A 26508-nucleotide genomic window follows, 5' to 3' on the forward strand; every position below is an offset into this window, starting at 1 on the left:
TCTTTGATACAAGCGCACCCACTGTCTCATGGTTTCTTTCTCAGACTCCTTTGCTAGTTAGGTTCCCTGTGACCTCTTTATGGTGGAGCACAGCAGCACCTGGACTTTGGTCACCTCTTTTTTTCATCTCCACTCACACCTCTCAGTAATTTCACTAATTTCATGGCAATAAATAGCATCTATGTGCCCTCCGCTCCCAAATTTCTGTCTTCATTTACAGACTAGTTATATTCAACTCCTTGACACCGCACTTCCGAAGTCTTGATAAGACATCTGAAACTTAACATGTGCAAACTAAACTCTGGATTATTCCCGCCTGTCCAAAAACCTGCTCTACTTGCAGGCTTTCCCATTTCCATTATGGCTACTCCATTCTTCCAACTGCTCAAAACATTTGGAATCATCCTTGGCTCTTTTCTCCCACACCTCACATCTCATATGTCATGAAATCCCAATCTCAGCTACCTTCAAAACATATGCAAAATCCAACCTTTTTACCACTACACAGGTCCAAACTACTGTCCTCTCTCACCTGCATTACTGCAACCACCTCCTAATTAGTGGTCTTGCTCTCTTCTTTGACTCCTTACAAGGCACTGGTGCTCAGCAGCAGATGCTGACACTGGCTACTGCTACTACCTGAGTATTAAGGTCCTTTATCTCTGACCCAGGGGTCTCATGTTTTCTGCCAGTATTCAAGAAACTCTTAGCCTGTATGGAGGGTAAAATCTCAGATCTTCCACAGTTCCTGACAACTACATGCAAATAAAAATAACTGAAACATAATTAATGTAACACAATTGTTCTGACTTCTTTCAGGGCCTCCAGATCTTACCACAGTAAGCTCAGGCTCTACTTTAAAAAGTAACACGAATACCTGCATGGCTACAAAGGTGGATACAAAAATTTGAATACAACCAAGTTAAGAAAAATGAACTTAAAGTTGCCATATGATTTTAAATTGAATAACTTAACAATGAATTTTCATTTATAGCATAAATTCTGATAAATTCTCAAGTTATTCACTCCCACTCTGTAGGCTATTGACACAAAATACGGGGAAGCACTAGCCTACATTTGCTGGGTGACACTGAGGGAATCCCCACATAAAATAAGGTTAGGCTGGGCACAGTGGCTCACGCCTGTAATCCTAACATTCTGGGCAGCCAAGACCAGAGGATTGCTTGAGTGCAGGAGTTTGAGACCAGCCTGAGCAAGAGTGAGACCCCGTCTCTATCAAAAATACAAAAATTAGGCCAGGCGCTGTGGCTCACGCCTGTAATCCTAGCTCTCTGGTAGGCTGAGATGGAAGGATTGCTCAAGGTCAGGAGTTCAAGACCAGCCTAAGCAAGAGCAAGACCCCGTCTCTACTAAAAATGGAAAGAAATTAATTGGCCAACTAAAAATATATAGAAAAAATTAGCCGGGCATGGTGGCGCATGCCTGCAGTTCCAGCTACTTGAGAGGCTGAGGCAGAAGGATTGCTTGAGCCCAGGAGTTTGAGGTTGCTGTGAGCTAAGCTGATGCCATAGCACTCTAGCATGGGCAACAGAGTGAGACTCTGTCTCAAAAAAAAAAAAAAAAAAATAGCTCGGCGACATGGCTGTACTCGCATCTACTCAGGAGGCTGAGTCAGGAGGATCACTTGAGCCCAGGAGTTTGAGGTTGCTGTGAGCAGCAACCACTGTACTTTAACCAGGGTGACAGATTGAGACCCTGTCTCAAAAAAAACAAAAAAACAAAAAGAGGGTTCATCTCTAAATCATGTTCAGTTCTAAGAATATATGATTCAATGAAAATAATAAAAATATGAATAGACACTCTGATGTTTAACCTACAATGGATAATTTTTAGGTTAGCATTTCCAAACATCCTTCACTGTAACTGTGTTATAAATTGAATATGAAACAAATGTTCATAACTTCAATCATCTAAAAATGTTAATGGAGCTGGCTTATAAGAATTGATTAATGAGTATTCACCTCTCCTTAATTTTTTTATTCAGATTTTAACAGGTTGCCTCTTAAAAGTAGTACACCTATATATATCAATTCACCATTGTCTTTGTGTATATACAGTTATCCCTCAGTATCCGCAGAGGGTTGGTTCCAGAACGTGTTGCCCATACCAAAACCAGACGATGCTCAAGTCCCTTATATAAAATGGCACAGTATTTGCATATAACCTATGCACATCTTCCTGTATACATTAAATCATTTCTAGATTATGTATAATACCTAATACAAAGTAAATATTTATGTTTCTTTAATCTGTATTATTTTGTATCACTGTATTATTTTTATTGTTGTATTATGTTTTATTGCTTTTTTTCCTGAATATTTTCTATCCAGAATTGGTTGAATCTGTGGACACAGAACCCATAGATACAGAGGGCCAATTGTATATATTAAATTTCTAATACGTAGATTTTTCCACCAGTCTAGGCACTTACCAATTCAAAAAAATGCAGTAAAATAAGAAATATTTGGTCTTTGTCCCCAGTTCCCAGCACAGATCTCCTAAACCCTTGGAATTTCCTGATAGAAGTATCTTTTGTTATTCAGAACAAGCCCTTTCAATCACGCCACAGTTTATGCTAATGTGGTGATTTAGGGTGGGCCTCCCACTGAGCTCCTCCGGATGGGGCTGGTCACCTGAAGGACCAAGCAATTGGAGTGCAGGAACCTGCAGCCCCATCCCCTAACCTGGAGAGGTAAGAGGAGGGTTAGAGATTGAGCTCTACAGAAACTCTTCAACAACTAGACTGGGAAGCTTCTGAACATGAGGAGGCTGGGAAGTGCCCCCACCCAAGAGGGCACGGAAGCTCCCCATTACCCCATACTTTGTCCTATGTGTCTCTTCCATTTGGCTGTTCCTGCTCTGTATCCTTCATAATAAACCAGTAAATGTAAATAAAGTGTTTTTCTGAGTCCTATGATTGGTTCTAGCAAATTATCTACTCTGAGGAGGAAGATCTCGTGGGAGCCTGATTCATAGCCAGTCAGTCTGAAGTATGAGTGACCTAGGACTTGCGACTGGCATCCGAAATGGAGGCAGTCTTATGGGACTGTGCCCTTAACCTGTGGGGTCTCTGCTAACTCTGGGTAGTGTCAGAACTGAAATGAATTGCTGGACACCCAGCTGTCAGGCTGGAGAATTGGTTGTTGTTGGAAACAAATCACAAGGAATAAATCAGACTTTTATCTTCACTCTGTGTACCTGGGTTGGGTCTCTTATAAAATAATTATACATTTCAACAAATTAATAGTTTTCTCAGTCTTCAATCAGTGCAGACTTGGGCAGCATTGACAAAGGAAATCATTCACACATCGAAAATGCAGTACCCCAACTTATTATTATTAAGATCCTTCATGACCCCTATATCCTCACCTTATTGGCTAAGGTATAATTACAGATGACAGTTTAAAAGTATCTACTGTGATACTTTCTGGTATAATGGAAATATCTATTGTAATGCTTTCTTATATAAGGCATCCTGACCTCTAGGATAAGAAATGTAAAGTATTATTTTATATGTAGTTGTTTTATTACAATTCACCTATATAAACATAGCTGACAATTACAAATTAAAAGCCAATATTTAACATTTTAATAAATGTCAACAGAATTATCTTAGTTAAAAATATAGCAAATTCCCTAAAAAAAATCTCACCACTTTCATTGCCTATGAAAAAATATGACCTCACTAATTAAACTACCAGGTAGCTAAGATCTTTTGGGAAATTTTGACTAACTATGAACCATTAACCCTTTGACCCTGGATGTCAAGTTGCTCATCGGTAGCAGCTCGTGTCACACTCGACACGTAGTTTCGCCGCAGGGGGAAGAGGGATTTTTGTCTATTTTTCCAGTATCTTTTCTTGTTTTCATTAGCATGAAAGGACAAGTAAAATGTAAATGCAGAGATGGTACACTCACTTCCAGGAGTAGATTATTATCCACTAACTGAGAGCAACGTTTAGATGGAAAGCTCCATATAATCATACCTCACCCTAACAAAAAACACAAAGATTGTGTTGTTCTTTCTAACAGAAAAATCAAAGGAGGAAGAAGAGAGACAATTTATATTTGTGAAACATGTGAATGTAAACCAGGTCTTCATGTGGGTGAATGTTTCAAAAGATATCACACCATGAAAAATTATAGACATTAAAATTACTCTTTGTATCATTAATTTGAAATATTAAAAAATCCAAATAAATAAGTTTGTATGAAACGAAACTCCAGTTTTTTATTCTACTGCCACACTTTGTAAAATCTGAGGTATTTAAAAAATTAAATCCCAAGTAGAATAAAGGAATCGAGAAAAAAGCAAACGAGTGCAAAGGGTTACGAAGGGTACAAAAAAGACCTATGTTTCTATGCTTGCTGTTTTTGTTCTGGTGCTTTGATGAAGTTCCTTCACCACTTTTCATTCTCTTCAAGATTTAAAGTCATTTGTTTATATATAAAAACTCAAATGTATTGAACTAAAGCAAAAATTTTTAACTTCTGAAAGGCAACTGGCATATAAAAGTAATTGAAAAGTAACACAATTGCTTTGACTGCTCTGAGCCTTTCAATCTTAACACAAAAGGTTCCATTTAAAAACCAATTTGTCAATTATTCAAGTGCTTTTGCATAGAACATATAAGATTTTTTCATTCAGTTTGCATTAGAGAATGTGAGCTTTTAGTTAAATTAATCTTTTCCTCATTTTCTAAGGTACGCCCAAACTAAGAATGGAATTTAGACTAACACATTTGGGATACAAAAAGTAATCCACACAAAATATATTATTAAATATATATTAGGAGCCAATGTAAATTTCATTCATTGATCATTAAGAGCTAAAGGGGATCTTGAAAAGCAATAATTAGTCAAATTAATATATCCCTAAGCAAATAATATAAAAATCTTACAAAATGGAAAAGATTGCTTACATTACAAAATGACAATTTGACTGTCAAAGACGAGATCTCCTGATGCTTTTAAAATAGTCCAATTTAAAATAATTCAAATAATTCATGTTACCTACTATAAATCAAAAGGCATTTCATAAATTTAATTAGAGCTCAGTGACACAGGTGCAGCTTCATGAGAGCACTAACTGAAAACACACTACTTTACTTAAATATTAACTTGGTTTTCCCCAAAAATAAAGATTTTAATATTCACCGATGCTAACAAAACAAACAAAAACTCTTTAAAAAGAAAAAAAAATTTAGAAGAGCTCCTGATTAAACATACACTTGTTTACCTCCATTATCCCCCAAAAGCACAGGAACAATGAAAACTGGGAAGCAAATTACAGCGGATGATAACAGTATTAACTGGCTTAGACAAACTGGAGGAAATTGAAATCTAAGACTGCCAGAAGGGAAGACAACAAAAAACCAGCCTGAAAAAAAGGTATCACAAATCTGAAACAAGAGTCAGATACTATTTTTTTAAAAACACGGGGTGGGGACAACAGTTAGACAACAAAAACTCCCATAACTGAAATTAAAGATTCAATGAAAGATAATTTGAAGCAACCGCCTCCCCCAAAAAAAAGAAAAAAAAAAAAAAAAACACTGAAAAAATGAGAGAAAAAGTAAGAAAATAGGCTGGGCACAGTAGCTCATGCGTTGTAATCCTAGCACTCTGGGAGGCCAAGGCAAGCAGATCACTCAAGGCCAGGAGTTCAAAACCAGCCTGAACAAGAGCGAAACCCAGTCTCTAATAAAAATAGAAAGAAATTAATTGGCCAACTAAAAATATATACAGAAAAGATTAGCTGGGTATAGTGGGGCATGCCTGTAGTCCCAGCTAAGTTGGGAAGTTGAGGCAGGAGGATTGCTTGAGCCCAGGAGTTTGAGGTTGCTGTGAGCTAGGCTGATGCCACAGCACTCTAGCCTGGGCAACAGAGTGAGATTCTGCCTCAAAAAAGAAAAAAGAAAAGAAAGGTAAGAAAATAGTTCAATCCAGGAGTTTCAGACAAGGGGCAAAAAGAAAGAAAATGAAAGGGAAGAAATTATAAAAGATATTTCTAAAATTTTCCTAGAACTCAGAAACATCAAATTGAAAGGATCCATGGAATGCTCAGTACATCCAAAGAAGAACCATGTTGAAATTTTAGTCTTTAGTAGATAATACAAAGGTCCCAAAAAGCTTCTAGGAAAGAGAAAGAAAGGACTTAACATACAAATGCCTGGGAAACAGGTGGCAACTGACTTTACAGTAACACAGAAAGCCAGAAAACAGTGTAGCAATGCCTCTACAACTCCAAGAGAACATTACTTTCAACTATGACACCCATTTACAGTTCAATGATTCTCCTTGTACTTGTCAACATTTCTTGGCATCCTTGCAGGGGCCTAGGACTGGTTCTGGCCAGCAGACTGTCAGAGTGTGACCTGTAAGAACACCTGTATCTGCCACGGGAACCACACATGAAACCAGACAGGGTCCAGAAGGAGAGGCCAGGAGGAGCCAAAGCCTACTGCAGACTTGGTGAAAGCAAGATACAGACCTCATATGTACACTGAGATTTCAGAGGTCATCTGTCACTGCCAAATAACCTGTTCTATCCTGACTAAAATGTTAACTTTGAATTCTACACACAGCCAGGCATAAACCAAATACTTAGAACATAGACATTTTCTGATATGCAAGGTCTCAAAAGATATATTTCCCCCATCACCTTTCTCAGAAGTTACTAAGAGGATGAGCTCCACAGAATTAAGGAAGTAAACTAAGAAACAGAAAAATAAGGAACCTCACACAGGAAACAGAAAAGATTTCCTAGGCTGATGATACAGGATCCTGCTATTCACTCTGGTTTAGATACTATCCTTGTTTTGCATCTTTCCCCAGTCAAACACAGGTCACCCTCCAAGAGCCAGCTCAACTGGAATATCCTCCACGAAGACACAAATCTAAATTCCCCAGCTCTCAGGATTAAATTAAAACATCTACATCAATGACAAGAAGAGTTGCTACAACAGACTCTGAAATCTACTAGTAATATGATCTGTAGCCTTGGGCAGATTACACAACCACTTAGTTCCAACTTCCTCATCATCTGTGTAAGGATGAAGATAGTCTATAACTGGTAAGGTTCTAGCTCTAAAATGCAGTAATTCTGCAAATGCATAAAGCCACTGAAATCCTAGTAGAATTCTACACATTGGCACTTGCTTACATATTCTGTCTGTAGTATTTGATAATAATGTTATTCCCTAAACGCAGAAAAAAATTTTAAACACTTTTTTAACTTTAAAAGTAATGTCAACAGATGAACATGCCTATTGTCAAAGGGATGGTAATATTCCATTTAAATATATTTAAAATCAAAATTAAGCTTTAATAATAAACACCATTATTATAAACATCAAAACAAACTTTACACAAGGAAAATAACATACATTCAAAGCAACAAATCTACCCATTAGAATTCATCTTACTTTAAAAGTTTAAAAAACCCTGTTGCTTCAACCATCCAGCATTTTACTGGCGTGGTCAGAATAATGTCCACCACAAAAATCACTATATGTACACTATAAGCAGCATCAAATAATTGGCTGTCTATAGCAACTGAATATACCTTGTCTAGATAATTCTAGAGATATTTTAAGCACAGTGTGTATATTAAATGTAGTCTCATGCTGTCACGAACTGCTGTACATAGTTGAAAGCCCCTCCAGATAACCAAATTTACTCGTTGGAAAATTTCAAGATGGCATAGTGACACTGGTAGGGTTCACTTTGTTCAGATCATTATCTGCCTCCCAGGCCTCCAGATATATCCTGTCTTCTCTTCTTGCTTTTCTTCTCTATATTCAAGAGTCCACTGCTGGGAAAATGATATAATCACCCCCAAACAGTCTTCAAGTGTGATGCGTTTTTAATAATTTTAAGAAAATATTTTAGTACAGTGGCTATTAAGAGTGATAAAACAATATTAGAACAAACATAATCAGAGCAGAAAGTTCTGCAGAGAAGGCCAAGTACAGCACCTTTTTGTTCTAGATCTCCCACCAGTCAACTGCAATGACCCCCCCACACACACACACCGCTGAACACCACAATCCACTACATGAGCTGGTGATGACTGCGACCACTTGTAATCCTCACCATTCTGGTAACCTGCATCACCACTCATACTACCATAGACTCCCATTAGTTTTCCTCTTTTATTTCCTTTTTATTTTTTTTTGCCCCTTTGGTCTCACACCCTTTCCCACACTAGGCTTCCTTAATAAGAAAACCCAAGTCTTACACAGATATTGCTGATTAATCAGAATACTCCTTTTGACTAATCATAGTGTCTTTAAAGTAATTATTGCTATTAGCACTTGTTATATTCCAGGCACTGAACTAATACATTTACATTCATTATCTCATTTAATTTTCACACTAACTCTGAGAAAAACACTATTATTATTTTATAGTTAAAGCCAAAAAAACCTTAAAGTTAAAAAAAATAACCTATAGAATCCAAGCAAGTGCTGAAATTAAAACCTAGACATCTACATTCCCATGAGAGACTGCCTTCATTTGTTACAACTGAAGTCTTCTAGGTCTCTGGCTTTTCTAATTCCAAATGAGTTTTTCCTTCTTGCTTAATTCTGCATCAGAAAGCTGAGGATGCCAGGAGGTTCCACATAACAGCGCTTTTATTTTACTAAGCTATGTAAACTAATACACTAAGGGAAATGTGCTTTGGAATGGTTAGTTTCCACACACTGTAAATAACTATACTTCCAAAAGTGATGAAGATCTGTGCATGTACACTATAAGTCAGTCTGGTACATGAGTCAACTCAGACACACACTGTGGCTCTACAGGTAGACAGTTCTAAAAGCGGAGCTGTTTTGGGTCATGTAATTACAAGAACTTTGGCTTTATTAGCACTGTGATTTATTCTGCTAGCAGATCAGCTCCAACAGGGATAAACAACACAAAACACCAACAGCTTTCTAAGATCTATACAGAATCTCTTTGCCTTTAATGTATAGATAACAATATGAAAAGTGCTCTTTTATACACCACATCACTACTCCATGACCAGGCCTGGTGGCTGTGTTAGGAGAACAAAAGAGACAGACAGACCACAGCATTCTGATATCATGGAACTTATATTGGAAGGGAGGGGGAAAAGAACCAGGCCAGTAATAAATGTTATGAAGGAAACATACAAGTTCATTACTTGGGATTAATGAAGGAGCCATAAGGTAGTCAAGCAAGGTTTCTCTGAGGTGGTGACACTGGTGTTAAAGATCTAAAACTGAACCAAACACCAGGAGAACCACTGAAGAACATGTAGGCAAACAGAACTACCATGTCAATGGTGGGAGGTGTTCAGGAAGCAGCTTAAAATGCTGAGGAAGAAAAAGACTAGGCCATTACTCCACAGTAAGGCCAAGCAGGTCGTTCAAGATAAAGTGCAGAACTAGGCTGAAATGAAATGGCATTTCAGAACCAGGCAGAAATCTTGTGCTTGATGGTAAATAGTTTAGGTTTTACTTTAAATAAAATATATACTCCCTACAACTCTTATGAGATGGATTACTATCTCCACTTTAGTCCCATATGAGCAATAAGATTCACAGGGTAGGCTGGGAGAGGTGGCTCCCGCCTGTAATCCTAGCACTCTGGGAGGCCCAGGCGGGCAGATTGCTCGAGGTCAGGAGTTCGAAAACACCCTGAGCAAGAGCGAGACCCCGTCTCTACTATAAATAGAAAGAAATTAATTGGCCAACTAATATATATATATAAAATTAGCCGGGCATGGTGGCGCATGCCTGTAGTCCCAGGTACTCGGGAGGCTGAGGCAGGAGGATTACTTGAGCCCAGGAGTTTGAGGTTGCTGTGAGCTAGGCTGACGCCAAGGCACTCACTATAGCCTGGGCAACAAGCGAGACTCTGTCTCCAAAAAAAAAAAAAAAAAAAGATTCACAGGGTATATAAAACCCATTCAGGGTCACAGAGCCTAGTAAATGCATGCTCCAACACCTCCAAAATGTCCTCTGTGCATGGGAAGTAAACTCTTAAATGACTTTACCAAAGTATGTCTATTATTGAAACATCAACAAGACCAATAGCCACCTAAAAGCAATTGTCCCAAGGAAAGTAAAATCTAATGTTTGTGTGGATCAGTGAAAACCCTGAAGTCAGTTTAAGTAAAGGTGCCCTCAGTCTTAAAGCCTTCATACTTAGTAGCTAAATCAACATGCTGAACATATTAAATTACCCATTAAAACACTAGTGACAATTTCACTCTCAAAACAATATAAAACATGTCCCATTGTTGTTTCTCTTTTAATACCTGAATAATTATTTTGATCAATCTAATCATATGTTTCCCCTTTTTATGACATATACTGGTATTAAGACATTTCTTCGTTGTAAAAGGAATAATTTTACAAAAGTACTCAGACACCAAAGATGTGCCATTTCCAGATCTGAAGAGGTCAGGGATGAGGACAGAGAACTAAAATAGACAATCTTCACTTCCTATAAAGGATGCAACAAACAGAAAATGGCAAAAGGTTGTCTTCTTACCTCTAGCTCATTTACTTACCTGCCTTTATTAAGCACTAAAATAGGGTATATACATATCCATTAGCTACACTAGACTATATGTATGTATCTGTGTATCATCTCATTTCTCGCGATAGCATATTTACCAGAGAAAATAATGGTAATTTCCACAAATTCAGAAATACATAACATTTCCCCCTTTTTCAGAGTACAAGTGCTCCTCAACTTAACAATGGGGTTACCTCCCAATAAACCCACTGTAAGTTGAAAATATCAAGTCAAACCTTATGGTGGGAGTTTATCAGGACATAAGTTGAGGAGCATACTGAAAGCACTTATCTTTCACTCCATCATAAAATCAAAAAATCTTAAATTGGGGACCATCTATATGACTTTTAAAATAAGATCACACAATTACTTCTATGAGCAAAATAAAAGATACTATTAATAGCAAAGAAGTTTCCTGAAAACTGGCTACAATGGAGAAAACTAGTAGGGTTTTCTCTGAGGACACAATCTTATAACAAGATTGTCTTAAGAAAATACTTGCTCTCTCTTCCCTAAAAAGAGGGCCGAATGACCAGAAATCCAGCCAGTACAGCAGAGTTTTTCCACCCAACACCCCAGACAGGGCCACCCCAATCCCTTCCTTAACACTCCCTGCAGGTGGCCTGCCAAGAGAGGGCAACAAGCGACACCCTAAGGGGTTTGCCCTTGGGTGGGAGGCAGTGTTTAAGGCCAGCCTGCCTTCCACTATCAGGAAAGTGGCAAGGCCAGGGACTTGCTACCAATTTAGAGAGTATTTAAAATGATAATAATAAAAGTAAAAGAGAAAATGCTTCAAAAGAGATGCTGAATGAAGTCCTAAAATGAGCAAAGGTCTGGGTGAATAACCGGGCTGATCCTTACCCAGGCCACAAAGTGAAAAGAAAGCACTTGTCAAGCTCCAGATAATAAATTATTATACCTTATCAAGTCCGCTGTCCAGGAACCAGCTTCCTCCAAGACAACAAGAAAGGCTTGGAGAGGGTGATGGAATCAAAGGGCTAAGGGCACATAGTCTGTTTAGAGCAGGTGTGGATACGGAACCTCACCATAACCATGCATGCAGGATGAGGAGAAATTAGAAAGCACAGGGGAAAGCATCACAGACTACTTTTTTGGGGTTTTGTGAAAACTGGTAAGAAATGCCATTTAGGTTTTTAAATAAGGCTGACTCTCCACAGCACTAAGTATTCCATTTAAAATTCATTCATTCAAATAAGCTAAGCGGATTTCATGTTGTGAGTTGGTGGCATTAAAAAAAAAGTCAAAATAAATTGCTGCCTACTATGGTTGAGAACATGTCAGACATTTCATCCTGAGACAGAAGTTTACTTTTGTTTGATTACAAACGTATCTTTATTCCAAGAACACAGTAAATTAAAAACGTACTTAGGAAACGTTTAGAGTGTTTTAACTCGCGTTATTACTGTAATTTGTATTTTCTCGATCCTCATGCACAGCAGCATGTTGCCTCATGTGGGTAGCTGTGCAAGAAGTGTCTGCTGGACTGAAATCGACGTTATTTATTCCACTGCCGGAAGCCTGAGTTCTACCACAGACTCCCACCTGGACCTTAATTCCAAAAAGTGGGGACGGGGGAAACCCAAATCTCACATTCCGACTAAACGTTACACTGGCATACACATGACTGCACACATCCTAAGTTTTGTGCCAGGACCTGCCACTGAGAAACGTCAATAGTTCTGCTACACGAGCCACAATGGTGTACCTGAAGTTGCCAACTCCTGAAGCCAACTGAAAATTAAGGCCTGTCTCGGTTCCAAGAGCAAGTTTAAAATCCCACCATCCTGCATTTCCCGCACCGTGCAAGTCCACGCTCTCCGGCAGCACCCTCCCAGACCAGAGTCCCGGCCGGCACTTGAAACCTCGCCCCCGACACCACCTCACGGCGGGGCGGCGGCGGCGCGGACGCAGGGCCGCGGCCGGTCCCCGCCGATCCCCGCGCCGCGGCCCCCGGCCCGTCTCGCGCCTGCGGCCTCCCTGCGCCCCGGACCCCGGGCCCGGCGGGTCTGAGGCGGGGGTCGGGGGCAGAGAGGCGCAGGCCCCGCGCCGCCGCCCAGGCCTCGCCGAGCCCCGGCCTCTCCCGGGCGAGCTGCGGGCAACAAAGGCGGCGGCCTCGGCCCGGCGCGCCGCGGCCGCAGAGGCCGAGGGGTCGGGAAGTGCCGCCCGCGGCCGCGCAGGCCTCAGCCCGCCACAGACCGCCGCCCGCCCGCCCGGCCCGGCCGCCGCTCCGTCTCCCCGCCCCGACTCCGGCCTCCGGCGCCCGCCCGCGGACCCGCCGAGGCGGCGCAGGGCCTCGCGCTGACCCAGCCTCTCCGCCGCAGCCCGTGCCCGGCGGCCTCCCGGCCCAGCTCGCGCCGGGCCCGACCCCGCGGCCCCAGGAGCAACGAGCCTGGCGGCCAGGGACTGGGGCTGAGGAGAAAGGGAGGCGGAAAGCGAAACCCAGCCCCTGCCTCCTGCCTGCGCCCCACAGACGCTCACCGGCGGCGGCCCTGCTCCGCTTCCTCGCCCCGCGCCGGCGCGACTGCCGCGCCAGTCCTCCGCTCGCCTCTCCGGCAACTCCTCCTCCCGCCTCCTTCCTCCTTCTCCTCCTCCTCCTTCTCCTCCAGGAGGGGCGCGCGGCCGCGGCGCCTCGGCCCGGGCGGGAGCGGGAGCGGGTGCGGAGGAGCCGAGCGGGCCGCCCCGCGCCCACTCCTCGGGCCCGCGGCACAGGCGGGGCGTCCGGCGCGGGGCGGGGGCCGGCGGGGCGGGCACGTGGGGGGCGGGGAGCGGCGCCCCGGCGCTGGGGTGCGGGGTGGCGGGGTCGCCAGGCCGGGGGTCGTGGGGCGGGCGGGGCGGCCGGCCGGGACCGGGGCTGGGGGCGGGGTCCCGAGCCGCGTCCCCGCCCGGCGCCCCTCCGCCGGTGCCCGCGGGCGGCCGGTGTTTGCCGCCCGGCCGCTGCTCCGGTACAAGTTCTTGCTTTTGTGCCTCCCCGCTCGGGGTGGCCTTGGCTAACGCCGAAAGGAAACTCTCCCCGGCCCTGTGGCCCCTCGGGCTAGCGCGGCCCCGCCGGCCCGTCGCCCCGCCGAGGGCCGCCCAGCGCGCGGGGGACCCCGGCCTGCCCCCCAGGGAGGGCGGGACCACCCGGTGCGGAGGGAGCCGCGGGCGAGGAAGCCTTCCCCGCACCTTCTCTGGCAGAACCGGGAAAATTGTTTAAAAAAAAAAAAAAAAAGTATTCCTTGTTTCCGGCCATCTACTTTTACATTTAGAAGGGTCACTTTTAGTGAAGTTTTATACAAGTAATTAATAGTTTACTATTGTTTGTGCCACTGAATTCCAAGGTAGTGTGATATAAATGTGTGCGTTGGTAGCTTGACTCATTCCTTTAGAAACTGGCTGATTGTGGTACTAATGTAGAGCAGTACCAGAAAATTTAACTTTTGTCCATGAGAATCAGCAAGAAAATTTTTATTTCTCTTTTGATGAAAAGTGATTAAAGATGAATATCATTAATAATCTCAATAAAGGTGAAAAATGGGAAGGTAAAGCTTGTTCAAATCTAGCTTCGGAATTGTTGTGGACTTCAAAATTTGTGTTTCTTAAATAGTATGGACCTTTTTAAAAGAAAACTGAAAGTACAAAGAAATAAGGCTAGGGAAAAAAAACTTAAAATTTGTTCGTGTGAATTTATACCTGAATTATATGTCAATAAAGCTGTTAGTTTAAAAAGAAAAAGTTCTAGGGCCGGGCGAGGTGGCTCACGCCTGTAATCCTAGCTCTCTGGGAGGCTGGGGCGGGCGGATTGCTCGAGGTCAGGAGTTCAAAACCAGCCTCAGCAAGAGTGTAGACCCCGTCTCTACTATAAATAGAAAGAAATTAATTGGCCAACTAATATATATATAGAAAAAATTAGCCGGGCATGGTGGCGTATGCTTGTAGTCCCAGCTACTCGGGAGGCTGAGGTAGAAGGATTGCTTGAGCCCAGGAGTTTGAGGTTGCTGTGAGCTAGGCTGAGGCCAAGGCACTCACTCTAGCCTGGGCAACAGAGTGAGACTCTGTCTCAAAAAAAAAAAAAAGAAAAGAAAAAGTTCTATAACAGTAATTGATCTTGATTCCCACAATACAAGACTCATCTAGGCCAGGTGAGGTGGCTCACACCTGTAATCCTAGCACTCTAGGAGGCCAAGGCAGGAGGATGACTCAATTTCAGAAGTCAAGACCAGCCTGAGCAAGACCCCTTCTATACTAAAAAATAGAAAGAAATTAGTCGGACAACTAAAAATACATAGAAAAAATTAGCCAGGCATGGTGGCACATGCCTGTAGTCCCAGCTACTCAGGAGGCTGAGGCAGAAAGATTGTTTGAGTCCAGGAGTTTGAGGTTGCTCTGAGCTAGGCTGACGCCATGGCACTCGAGCCTGGGCAATAGAGTGAGACTCTGTCTCCCATAAAAAAAAGATTCATCTAAACACAAAATCTAGATTAATAACATAAAAGATAGATCTTCAGGTAATTCCATTGGTTTTCATGATTGAATAGTATATGTGAAGTTGATGTCACTTGTGTATTACTCACCAGACTGATCCTTCTCTTCAATTTTTACTTGAATTCATTAACAAAATGCTACCATCATTGTTGCTGTGATTGAAATGCAAGTCAGTTCTCAAATATCTAATCACAGTGAATAGCAGAATATAGATTGACATAGAATTGGTCCCTCCACATCCCTCTCTAGTCCTTTTTCCCTTCTGCTGCTCCTGCCTTCTGGTCTCGTAGTTCAAATGCCACCCTCCGCTCATTCAAAGTTCCCCTGCATGGCACTTGTGCTGAGTTAATAGCATCCTTCCCAGAACCTCAGAATGTGACTTTATTGGAAGGAGCTGTAGTTAGTTAACTTGAAATTAGGTCATGCTGGAGTAGAGTGGGCCCTTAATCCATTACGACTGGTATCTTTGTTATAGGAGAAGAGACACAGACAGATGTGAACAGAGGGAAAACAATGTAGAGACAGAGAGCCCCACGGAGGGAGAGACCGGAGTGATGCGTCTGCAAGCCAAGGACACCAAGGATTTCTGCCAACACCAGAAGCTAGGAAGAAGCAAGGAAAGATTCTCTCTAGAGCCTTCAGAGAGAGCATGGCCCTGTTGGCATCCGGGGTTTGTACATCTAGCCTCCAGAACTGCAAAACAAAATATTTCTATTGTCTTAAGCTCCCTGGTTTGTGGTACTTTATTGCCGCAGCCCTCAGAAACTAACACGATGATCCTAGGCCTGCCCACCTGCAGGCCTGTTCTCCTGAGCGAACTCACTGGAACGCCCTCATGTCCTAGTCTGTTTTCTGTTGCTACAGGAGAATACCCGAGACTAGGTAATTTATAAAGGAGAGGTTTATTTAGCTCGTGTTGAGGCTGGGAGGTCCGAGATCAGGCGGCTTCATCTGGTTGGCTACTGGTGAGGGCTTCGTGCTGCGTCAAGGCAGGGCGGAGGAGCAGAAGGGGCAGCCAGTGTGTGTGAAGGACCCAACAGGAGAGGTGGCCTCACCTTATCACTAAGCCAGTCTCGCCAGAGCTAGAGCCCACTCCCTCAACATGCATCTTGGTGGAGAAAAACCATATTTAAATGATAGCACGTCCCAATCAAAGCTCTTTGAAGAATTTCCCAAGTATGAGGGTCACCATAGACCCCAGTTGTCCCAGGACAGTACCAGGCTATAACCGCCATTCTGGCACAATTGTTAATAGTGCTACCTTTTGTCTCAAAATCATCCCAGTTTAGATAATAAATTCAATGCTCACTCTACCTACCACCTAAAGTGTAAAATAATGACACAGAGACTGGCATTCAAAGCTGAGAGGTGGACACATCCTACTCTGGTTTCACAGTTTACTACTTTTTTTATGAATTATTAATAATAATCTTCAATGTGCCTGCTCTTTTTGTGTGTTTGTTTAATGACAGAAAGTTTTTATTCAAGTCGGTAAGACGGGTCCAGAAAGACTTCCATAACTTTAGACAATCCCTAACCATCACAGTAGGAAGCAAGGAGGGTCATTTCCCAGCCCTTTCTCCCTTTGCTGAGGACATGTCAATCTTCTGATGTCCTTTCTCTGGTTCTTGACTTCCTACAGTGTGAAGATTCTTTTAAGACATCATTATGCAGAAAATTTTAAAATAAAAAACAAAACAGAGAAGAAAGTTACATTGCATTTTTAAAAAAACTCTCTCCTACTATAGAATCTTTTTGTACCTTAGAGGAGAAAATATCACCACACATTGGGAGTTTACTACTTCTTTATGGTACTCTTTGCCAGGCCTCACTAGGTAACTCAGTCTCTAGATTCAGCCATGTGCCTTAACACATGCTATTCTGTCTGCCTAGAATCTTCTTCCTTCTCACTCCCCACCCTCCTATTGTTTCTATATGTTGAAAATCTTATCCCATCATCAGTGAAGGTTCAGATCTGCCCCATCAGAACTGATGTAATCCAGGCCAAGTGTGGTGGCTCACACCTGTAAACCTAGCACTCTGGGAGGCCAAGGCAGGAGTTCGGCCAAGGCTGAGGTCAGGAGTTTGAGACCAGCCTTAGCAACACTGAGACCCCATCTCTACTAAAAATAGAAAGAAATTAGTTGGACAACTAAAAATATATAGAAAATATTAGCCGGGCATGGTGGCGCATGCCTGTAGTCCCAGCTACTCGGGAGGCTGAGGTAGAAGGATTGCTTGAGCCCGGGAATTTGAGGTTGCTGTGAGCTAGGCTGATGCCACGGCATTCTAACCCAGGCTACATGGTGAGACTGTGTCTCAAAAAAATAAAACAGAAATGATGTAATCCTACTTAGGAACTCCACTTGGATTCAACCTCTTTCAGAGTATATTTCAACTCTACCCTGAATTGCGATATTTCTTATCCCTCCTTTTTCAAATGCAGATGTTTTGTCTTATTCATCTTTGTATTAAGAGCACTAGTGCCTTGAACAGTGATTTTTCACACAATGGGTTCTCAAGAAATGTTTGATAAATAAAAATGAATATACCATTCCTCTCTCCATCTATTTGAGAATATCCCTGTGAGAAAGGGACTCTCAAACCACTTTTAAAGATCCACCTCATGTTATAGGGGTGGCTGGTTTGTCCTTTGGGGATCGACAAATACCCACTTTCTAGAGCATAATTATTGAGGGACAAAGTGCTATTTTGGTCAGCAGCTGGGTTCTGCTAGGTTGGAACATACCCGAGCCAAAGGAATGGCGTCTACCACCCAGAACAATGAGCTCTGAGGATTGTTAAGACCTGACAGAAATAGGTGGTTCGGTTTGTGTCAGTACCTGTTTGTTTACTCAGAAGGGTGGCAATTCAGCAAAATGTCTGTTCCTCCAAAAGAGTCCCTGGCACATCCGGCTCAGCTTAACATATTCTCTTTCATATCAAAGGACTCTTATTTGTAGGTAATTAAAAGAAACACTTCACTCTTGCCTGTTTTCTCCACTTCTAGGATTCAGAGCCCTCCTGACTACTTGGTCAGTCTGTCACTCTATAAAAGACTCCACTATTGGCCAGGTGTGGTGGCTCATGCCTGTAATCCTAGCATTCTGGGAGGCCGAGGCAGGTGGATCGCTCAAGGTCAGGAGTTCAAAACCAGCCTGAGCAAGAGCGAGACCCCGTCTCAATTAAAAATAGAAAGAAATTAATTGACCAACTAAAAAATATATATATATACATATATATACACACACAAAAAAAAAAAATTAGCTGGGCATGGTGGTGTATGCTTGTAGTCCCAGCTACTCGGGAGGCTGAGGCAGGAGGATCACTTGAGCCCAGGAGATTGAGGTTGCTGTGAGCTAGGCTGACGCCACGGCACTCACTCTAGCCTGGGAAACAAAGTAAGACTCTGTCTTTAAAAAAAAAAAAAAAGACTGCACTATTGATTTAGTGCAAAAATATAGCAAATACCCATGATTATGAGGAGTCAGTGTTGTGTATTTGCCACTTCTGAAAACTTAGGAGGTATGTCCTATAATAGAGAATAACATCACCTAGGATTCCTGCCTACTAACCCAACAACGGAAGAATGTATTACTACTAGAATTCTTCTCTACAATAGGCAAAACCAGAACCCCTGTGACCAGCCTAGTGGTCTTGAGCGGCCGCCACCACTTTCTCTCCCAGTGAGACTGCGAGTTAGGTAGAATCCCAGTTCTTAAAGGTCCCTTCTCTAGGACTGAGTGAGTTATTTGTTCACTGAATGCAAAAGTTAGGAGCCCAGAGTAGGATCAGCATTTACTGAAAAAGTCAACTTCTACCTGTATATTTGTGGTTCTAAGCATTAGGAAGGCCTGACAATCCAGACTGTATCTCTCGTGACTGGACTAAAATTCTATTACTATATTAGAGCTTATTCCTTTAGATGTTGGGTTATGAAAGCACAAACACCCTAGGAGCAATAGCACTTTTAGATGTCATCAGTTGTTTATTACCTTGTGATCATATATTACTGTCATATTGTTGCTTATGATGCAATTAAATCATACAACTAGAATGAGTATTAAATCTTTCTAGGGCCCGAATATGGTGCATGTTGTATATAAGCAATTCCTGCACGTTAGTGTAGGCTCTTGAGGAAAGCAGCTGGGAACGAGGGGGTCGTATCAGAAAGGTGAACACCTCAGGCCTCCGACCAGGGAGGAAAGGATTGGGAAGGCTTAGCAGCAGTGAGAGCCTCAGCTAAGTACACTGCCTAAGGCTGCTTTTACTCTTAGCAGGGAAGCTAAAGTAGAGGACCCGGAAAAGTCAAATGCTCCCTTGGAGCCTCCCCGTATAAGTGTTGTGTTAGGTACTGCTGTGGGTTGGATTGTATTCCCCAGAAGACATGTTCATGTAAAAGTGACCTTATTTGGAAATGTAATCAAATTAAAATGAAGTCATACTGGACTAGGGTGGACGCTAATCCACTGACTGGTTCCTCAAGAGAGGAAAATGTGGACAAACACACACAGGGAGAAGGCCATGCTGTGGTGGAGGCAGAGGTTGGACTGATGCAGCCACAAGCCAAGAAACACCAAAAATTGCCTGCAACCACAGGAAGATGGAAGAGGCACAGAAGGATTCTTCCCTAGGGGTTGCAGAGGGAACATGGCCCTGCTAACACCTTGATTTCAGACTTCTGGCCTCCAGAACTTAGAGAGAATACATTTCTGCTCTTTCACACCACCCAGCAGGTGGTACTTTGTCAAGACAGCCCCAGGAAACAAACAGAGAGACACCTTACAAATAACATCTCTTTCAAGAAGGAAGAAACTCATTCATGTAGACCTGTTAGATGCATGAAGCAAGACTAAGGCTTTCATTCATTCAATATTGATCATCCTCTACATCCTAGGTATAGTTCCAGGTGTGGAGGATATTTCACCTAATATTTATTGAGCATTCGTTGTGTTTGGGGCCTAGTTCATGGTGCAGTGGGTATGGGAATAAACAGGGCACACAAGGTGCCTGGCTTAAAGAGATTAATTTAGTGGGAAGGGAGAGGAGAGGGAAAGAAGGTGTTTAGTCAACACTAGTGTTTAGTCAACACTAAATAATTAAGCAAATGAACAAAAAATTCTAGCTTACAATTCCTTCGTGTGCTAGGAAGGAAATAAACAGGACAATGAGGCAGACAGTAACTGGGGCAGTGGTTGACGACACATATGAGTTGATCAAGGAAGGTCCCTCCAAGGAAGTGACCTTTGTTCTGAAACGTGAAGGATGAGAATGAGACTACAATCTGAAGATCTGGGCAGGGAAGCATTCCAGGAAAATCTCTGAGGTGTGGAAGAATTTGGCATGGTTGAGGAAGAAAGAAGACTGGCATGGCTGGAGCATGGTGAGAAGTACTGGGTAGACAGGAGATAAAGTCAGAGGGGTGGGTCAGAGCCCAGTCATTGTAGCCTAAAGTTAAAGACCTTTAGTTTATTCTAAGAGCAATGGGAAGTAAGAAGTATTTTAACCAGGAAGGATGCAAAATAGTTTATATTTTTGAAAGAGTTCTTTGCTAAATTGGAAAAAATGGATTTTGACAGGACAAGGTTGGAATTAAGGAGAGGAGTTGGAAGCCCAGGTAAGAGGTGATAGTGGTTGGGAGTAGGGTAGTGATCATGGAAATAAAATGAATGGACTTTGTTGGAGTTGAGAGTTTAACAGGTGAGTATGACTAATTTAAGAGCAGAACAAAGGAGTTTTGGTGATTATAAAATATATCAGGAAGTTCTTTGATCATCTCCTATATGTCCCCTCCCCTTGAATCTGGGATGACTACTGTGACTCACTTTTGACCAGTAGGATGCTTTAGGGGTGACACGCCGTGACTTCTGAGGTTGGGTCATAAAAGGGTATGTAACGTCTGCTTTATTTGCTTGATTACTCTTTCTGGAGCCCTAAACCAATGACATGTCAGCAGGCCAAATGGCCCAGGGTGCCATGTTGTGAGGAAGCCCAAACTATATACTAAAAACACACACACAACACACAAACACACATGAAAAAGAAAAAGAAAACTTAATAGAAACCTAAAAAATGACTTGAATGGCAATTTATGGAAACTCAAAAAAATAAAAATCTTACAAAAAATCCTCACTGAACTAGGAAACTGGGGAATAAAACTTGACATACCCCCAGAGTCTGACAATACCAAGTGTTGATAAGGAGGTAAGAAAATTATGAGATTGCAAATTTAAAATTGGGATAGGATTACAAATTGAAAAATGCTGATGGAATTACAAATTGGTACAACCACTTTAGAGAGTAGCATTGAAATATTTAGTAAATTTTAAGATGTAAATACTCTTTGCCAAGCAATTCCACTTCTAGATGTATACCATCAAGAGACTCTCATATCTGAAAACAGAGAATGTTCAGTGAAGCACTGTTTATAATAGTGAAAACCTCAAAACACCACAATGGGAGATAATGTGAATGTCTACAGTTGGATAATGGAATAAATTAAATGACTTATATTCAAACAAAAAATGAATAAACTAGATTATATGTATCAACATGGATATATAGTAAAGACATTATTTAATGAAATAAAACTAGTTCTAGAAAGATACAACACGATACCATATATATAAAGTTGGAAACACTCAAACTAAGAATATAATTTTTTATGGGCACATATTATGGCATATTTTTTCTTTAAAAAAAACAACAACCTGAAGTAAACAAAGTAAAATGTAAACATTTGTTAAATTTCAGTGGTGAGTATATGGGTATTCATTCTACCAGTCCCTGTGTTTTTTCAGCATGTTTAAAACTTAAAAAAAAAATTATATGTGTATTCTGAAGTCAAACCTAAATACAAACCCCTTCTCTGCTGCTCCTGGTATTCTACTACTAGAGAAGACAGGAATTAGCAACCACACACATAAGAGCAGGAAAAGTCCCATTTGTTTACCTTCTTTAAATCAGGGGGAAATATAGCTCAGAGCTTTGATCTTACTGGATTGGCAAGAAATTCAACTTCTACTATTATTGAGAACGGATTTGTTTTCCTTCTTTAAGTTTACACAAGAAGCTAACTTGATTCTAGCAGACCGAGGGCCCCTCATCTGCTTCACGGTTTCCCAAGGGCCCCTCATCTGCTTCACGGTTTCCCTGGACATCCCATTGTTCAGCTCTCCATGGTCCTAGAGAGCAGGCTTGGAGTGGGATTCTTTGCGTGTGGGGAGCTTGGGATCCGGCCTCCTTTTGTCTTCCTGTTTGAAGAATTGTACCTGTCTTTGGTCTTCTGCTTTTGACCCTTTCTGTTTGTGATTCCAGAGAAGAGAAGGTGCCTTTTTCCAGCAGGGAAGCCTCTAAGTGGCCTGACTTGAACACTCCATGTCATCAGGTAAGTGCGGTTCCCTGACTGACCAGGAGGCTGGGTCCTGTGTCACTCCTGTCTGTGGAGTTAGGCATGGAGCAGTCCCACTTAAACCATAGGGAACGGGTTTCCCATAAGGAAAAGATGGCAGGGACAGGGGAAAAACCAAAATATGGAAGCCAGAGCCAGACAGGAGTCAGAGCAGTGAAAGCAGATTTTATTCGGGGACTGCTGCAATAAGGGGAAGAGACCTCAGTGCAGGACCTGGCTCGACTCCCTACACAGCGTGGACAAGTGGGGATTTATTGCCAGGGAGCAGGGTGGGGTCAGTGGACAGAAAATTACTAAGAGGTAACAACAGGGGGGAGGGAGGGTTCTGGCTAAACCAACTTGACAGGATTCTCGCTGAAGGCGGGCCGGGGTGCTCTGGCATCACCTGGGGACGGTGGGGCATGAGGAAGTCGATGACATACGCAGCATGGAAGTTCTCTCTGAACTGACTTAACAGGATTCTGGCTACAACAGGGTGATACAGGCTGACATGAACCAAAACAGACACTGCACGTCGGGGCCTAGATCGCGTAGAGGAACCTGACCAGAGTTAGGGGACGAGAGCCTTTGTCAACAGTCGTAAGTCTTAACCTCGCAAGGCTGCTGAGAGGATTACGTGGTGATATTAATATAATACACTTGGCACAGAAGTGGGCTGATAGCAAATCCTCACTAAATGGCAGCTGGTGTTACTTCTCTTTCGTGGCCCTTATTGTGATCTTAATCACATAATTATTTACATGATTATTTCTTAAATGTCTTTCTCTCCTGAGAGACTTTGACATCCAAGAGGGCAGAGATTTCCTCGTTCCCCACTGCACCTTCAGCACCTACCAGCGTGCTGAGCACTTAGTGGTCATTTAGTAACACACCGTTGAATAAATGAACGGTTGAATGATGTCATTGCATTTATTTTTTTTTAAGAAGTATATGTCAAAATACTAATTTTGCCTGAGCCCAAACAGATGATAGGAAAAGAGACAGTACATTTATTTTGTAGTGTTTTCATTATTTCTGTTCACAAAATTCCCAGATGTGCTTAGGAAAATTAATGCCAATTTGTGAATGAGAATCTGGATGAGTGATTTATTTGAAGATCATACATGGAACTAAATATATAACAGCCATTAAACTTGGCAAACATTTTTTTTTTTTGAGACAGGGTCTCACTCTGGCACCTGGCGTTGAATGCAGTGGCATCATCTTAGCTCACTGCAACCTCAAACTCCTGGACTCAAGCAATCTTCCTGTCTTAGTTTCCCTAATTTCTGGGACGACAGGTGGGCGCCACCACACATAGCCATATTTTCTATTTTTTGTACCAACGGTGTCTTGCTGTGTTGCTCAGGCTGGTCTCAAACTCTTGGTCTCAAGTGGCCCTCCCCCCTCAGCTTCCCAAAATGCTAGGACTACAGGTATGAGCTACCACGCTTGGCCAAGTTTGCCAAACTTTTGAGTTGCTAATAATTAAATCACTGTAACAAACTTTACAGTGCATGCTTTCAAATAAGATACTTTTCCTTTATTTATTCATGTCATGTGTAAAGTCCCACTTAGAAAGATTTTTAGGTTCTGGCATATAAAGTAAGACCTTAGATTAGAAAAAGCACATGTGTCAAGGTCAATGACTTTTTAAAAACCTAATTCCTTATGATAAAGAAAACCAGACACTAACAGTATTTCAAGTGGTGTCTTGGTCTGTTCAGACTGCTGTAACAAAATACCATAAATGTGGTGGCTTATAAATAACAGAAATTGATTTCTCGTAGTTCTGGAGGCTGGAAGTCCAAGATTAAGGTGCATGCAAATTCTGTGTTTGTCGGGGGCTGCTTATTGCTTCATGGACAACTGCCTTTTAGCTGTGTCGCCACATGGCAGAAAAAAGTGAGAGAATCACTCCAGGGTCTCTTTTATAAGGGCACTAATCCCATTTATGAGGGCTCCTTCCAGACCTAATCACCTCCCAAAGGCTCCACCTCCTAACATCATTGCATTGAGGATTAGGATTTCAACGTATGAATTTTGGGGAGACACAAACATTCAGATCATAGCAAGTGGCAAAAACAGATTTTATTCAGGAACTATTGCAATAGGGGTGGAAATCTCAGTATAGAACCAGACTCAATTCCAAATACAGCATGGATGGGGGTTGGGAGATGTATAGCCTAGGAGCGGGTGGGGGCCTGGGTCAGTGGAAGGGAAATAGTATACTAAGGAAACATCGGGGATGGGGAAAGGGGACTCTGGCTAAACTGACTTGACAGGATTCTTGCTGAAGGCAGGCCAGGGTGATCAGACATCTCCCAGGGGACCCTGGTGGAGGAGGAAGTTGATTGGATATTGGGGGGTGATCAGATATCAAGGGTGGGCGAGTCTCTCTTAACCAAATTAATAGGATTTTGAAACCGGGCTATGTAGGTCTGGCAAGGATCAGGCCTAGTGGATAAAAGAACTTAGAGAAGCCTGACTACAGTTTGGTTAAGAAAACAGTTTTTGTCACTTACCAGATGTTTATTTTCCTGCTGTTATTTTTTCAGAGGATGTCAACCCAAAGTTACAAACTGCTAGAATGGTGTAGAGAAAGAAAACTAGTTTTCTCTTCAGTCCTGATAGGTTCTTAGTTGGAACGGACCCCTATGACAAAAGACAGATTAGCAAGAAAAAAGCAGAAGTTTATTAACACGTATATTTCACATACACACGGGAGACATACAGAGGATGGGTAGTTCTCAGAGAGGTGGCTTTGAATGCCAGCTTATACAGCATCTTCAACAACAAACAGTAAAGTTTTAGAGATGTGACAAGACAAAGGAAAAACACCCTGAGTCTCTAGGGCCAGCAAACTGGGGGAAGGCAAATAAATGGCAGATAAGGGTTAGTTAGTGAAAGCTTGTTAATGTAGATTCCTCTGGTAACATCTCCAGGCCTTGACGTCGAAGTTGTCTTCAGTGGTTAAACTTTGTTCTCCCTGGTAGAAGGGAGAGCAGGACACCTCTTGTCTTTGTAAGTCTGTGTCCTGATTGTAGGTGAAGGAAGGGAGGGCAGGGAGCATTCCTGCCGCTGCTTCACCTTCATTGCCTTTAGCTAGACAATACTTCGTATTTTGGCATATTCTGGTTTCCCACATTGATAACAATTATTTCAAGGAAGTTGTCTTACAATACACTATTCACATACATTCTTGAGAATGGAACAAGTCGCAGGTTATGAAATAACTTAAATCTGGTGAAAGTCAGATTTATTTCATTAAAGAAAAACTACTTTCAGGGATAGACACTGAAATGGAACCATGTAGCGCTATGTTACTTTGCCGGCAACCCCGAATACACGTGTAGAATGTAAGTAGTGACACATAAGGCTGCCAATCGTTATTGTTAAAGCACTCACATTAATAGTATAACTTATATAGAACTAATTTTTCTCTCTCCAATTAATAGCAGACATACTTGAGAAGCATGAGATTTGTGCTTATTTCAAGGAAAAGTACTAATCGTTTGAGTGTCCGGTTGCACAGCAATAATAAACATACCTTTGGAATCGGTATGTGTAAATTTCTGCTCCTGAGTCACATTCGAGCAGCAGCTGGCCAGATGACTTGAGACCAAGAAGTACTGGATACCTGTTTTCAGTGAGTGAAAACACTCCCCCCCCCCCATCCATTTTAATGTTGGGAACAATAAGTGCTAAGTACTTTTACATTAAGTGCTAAACCATCTAAGCCAGACTTGCAAAAGGGTTGCTCCAAAACCTGTTCTGCCGGAATTAGCCCACACACCTAGCTAGCTGCAAGTGCAGAAAAGAAGCTGCCTTTCCAATCCTCTAAGGAGGGAGAGGTGGAGCTGTTTCCTACTCATTTTAAGCCAAGCGATGAGGAGCTTCAAGAAAACCAGAGAATTTGACCTGTGTCCTTGGTGTTTGAGGGGTGCAAGGCCTGAAGTCAGACTGTCTTAGTCCATTGCAATAGTTCCTGTCCCATACTACAATAGTCCCTCCCCTATAGCTGCAATAATGATTTTGAATAAAGTCTCTCTGTTTTTTTT

The 26508-nt window shown here is 42.2% G+C and overlaps 1 protein-coding gene across 1 annotated transcript in view; it reads right to left on the bottom strand.

Moving 5' to 3' along the window:
• Positions 1–13306, bottom strand: part of SOCS6 (suppressor of cytokine signaling 6) — a 32595-nt gene extending 19289 nt beyond the window's left edge. The window contains exon 1 of the mRNA XM_012780001.3: positions 13075–13306. The gene's annotated coding sequence lies outside the window, so the exon portion shown is untranslated. The remainder of the gene's footprint in view (positions 1–13074) is intronic.
• Positions 13307–26508: the final 13202 nt, after the last annotated feature.

Source organism: Microcebus murinus, chromosome 17 (genome assembly GCF_040939455.1).
Source record: "Microcebus murinus isolate Inina chromosome 17, M.murinus_Inina_mat1.0, whole genome shotgun sequence".
Classification (NCBI taxonomy): Eukaryota; Metazoa; Chordata; class Mammalia; order Primates; family Cheirogaleidae; genus Microcebus; species Microcebus murinus.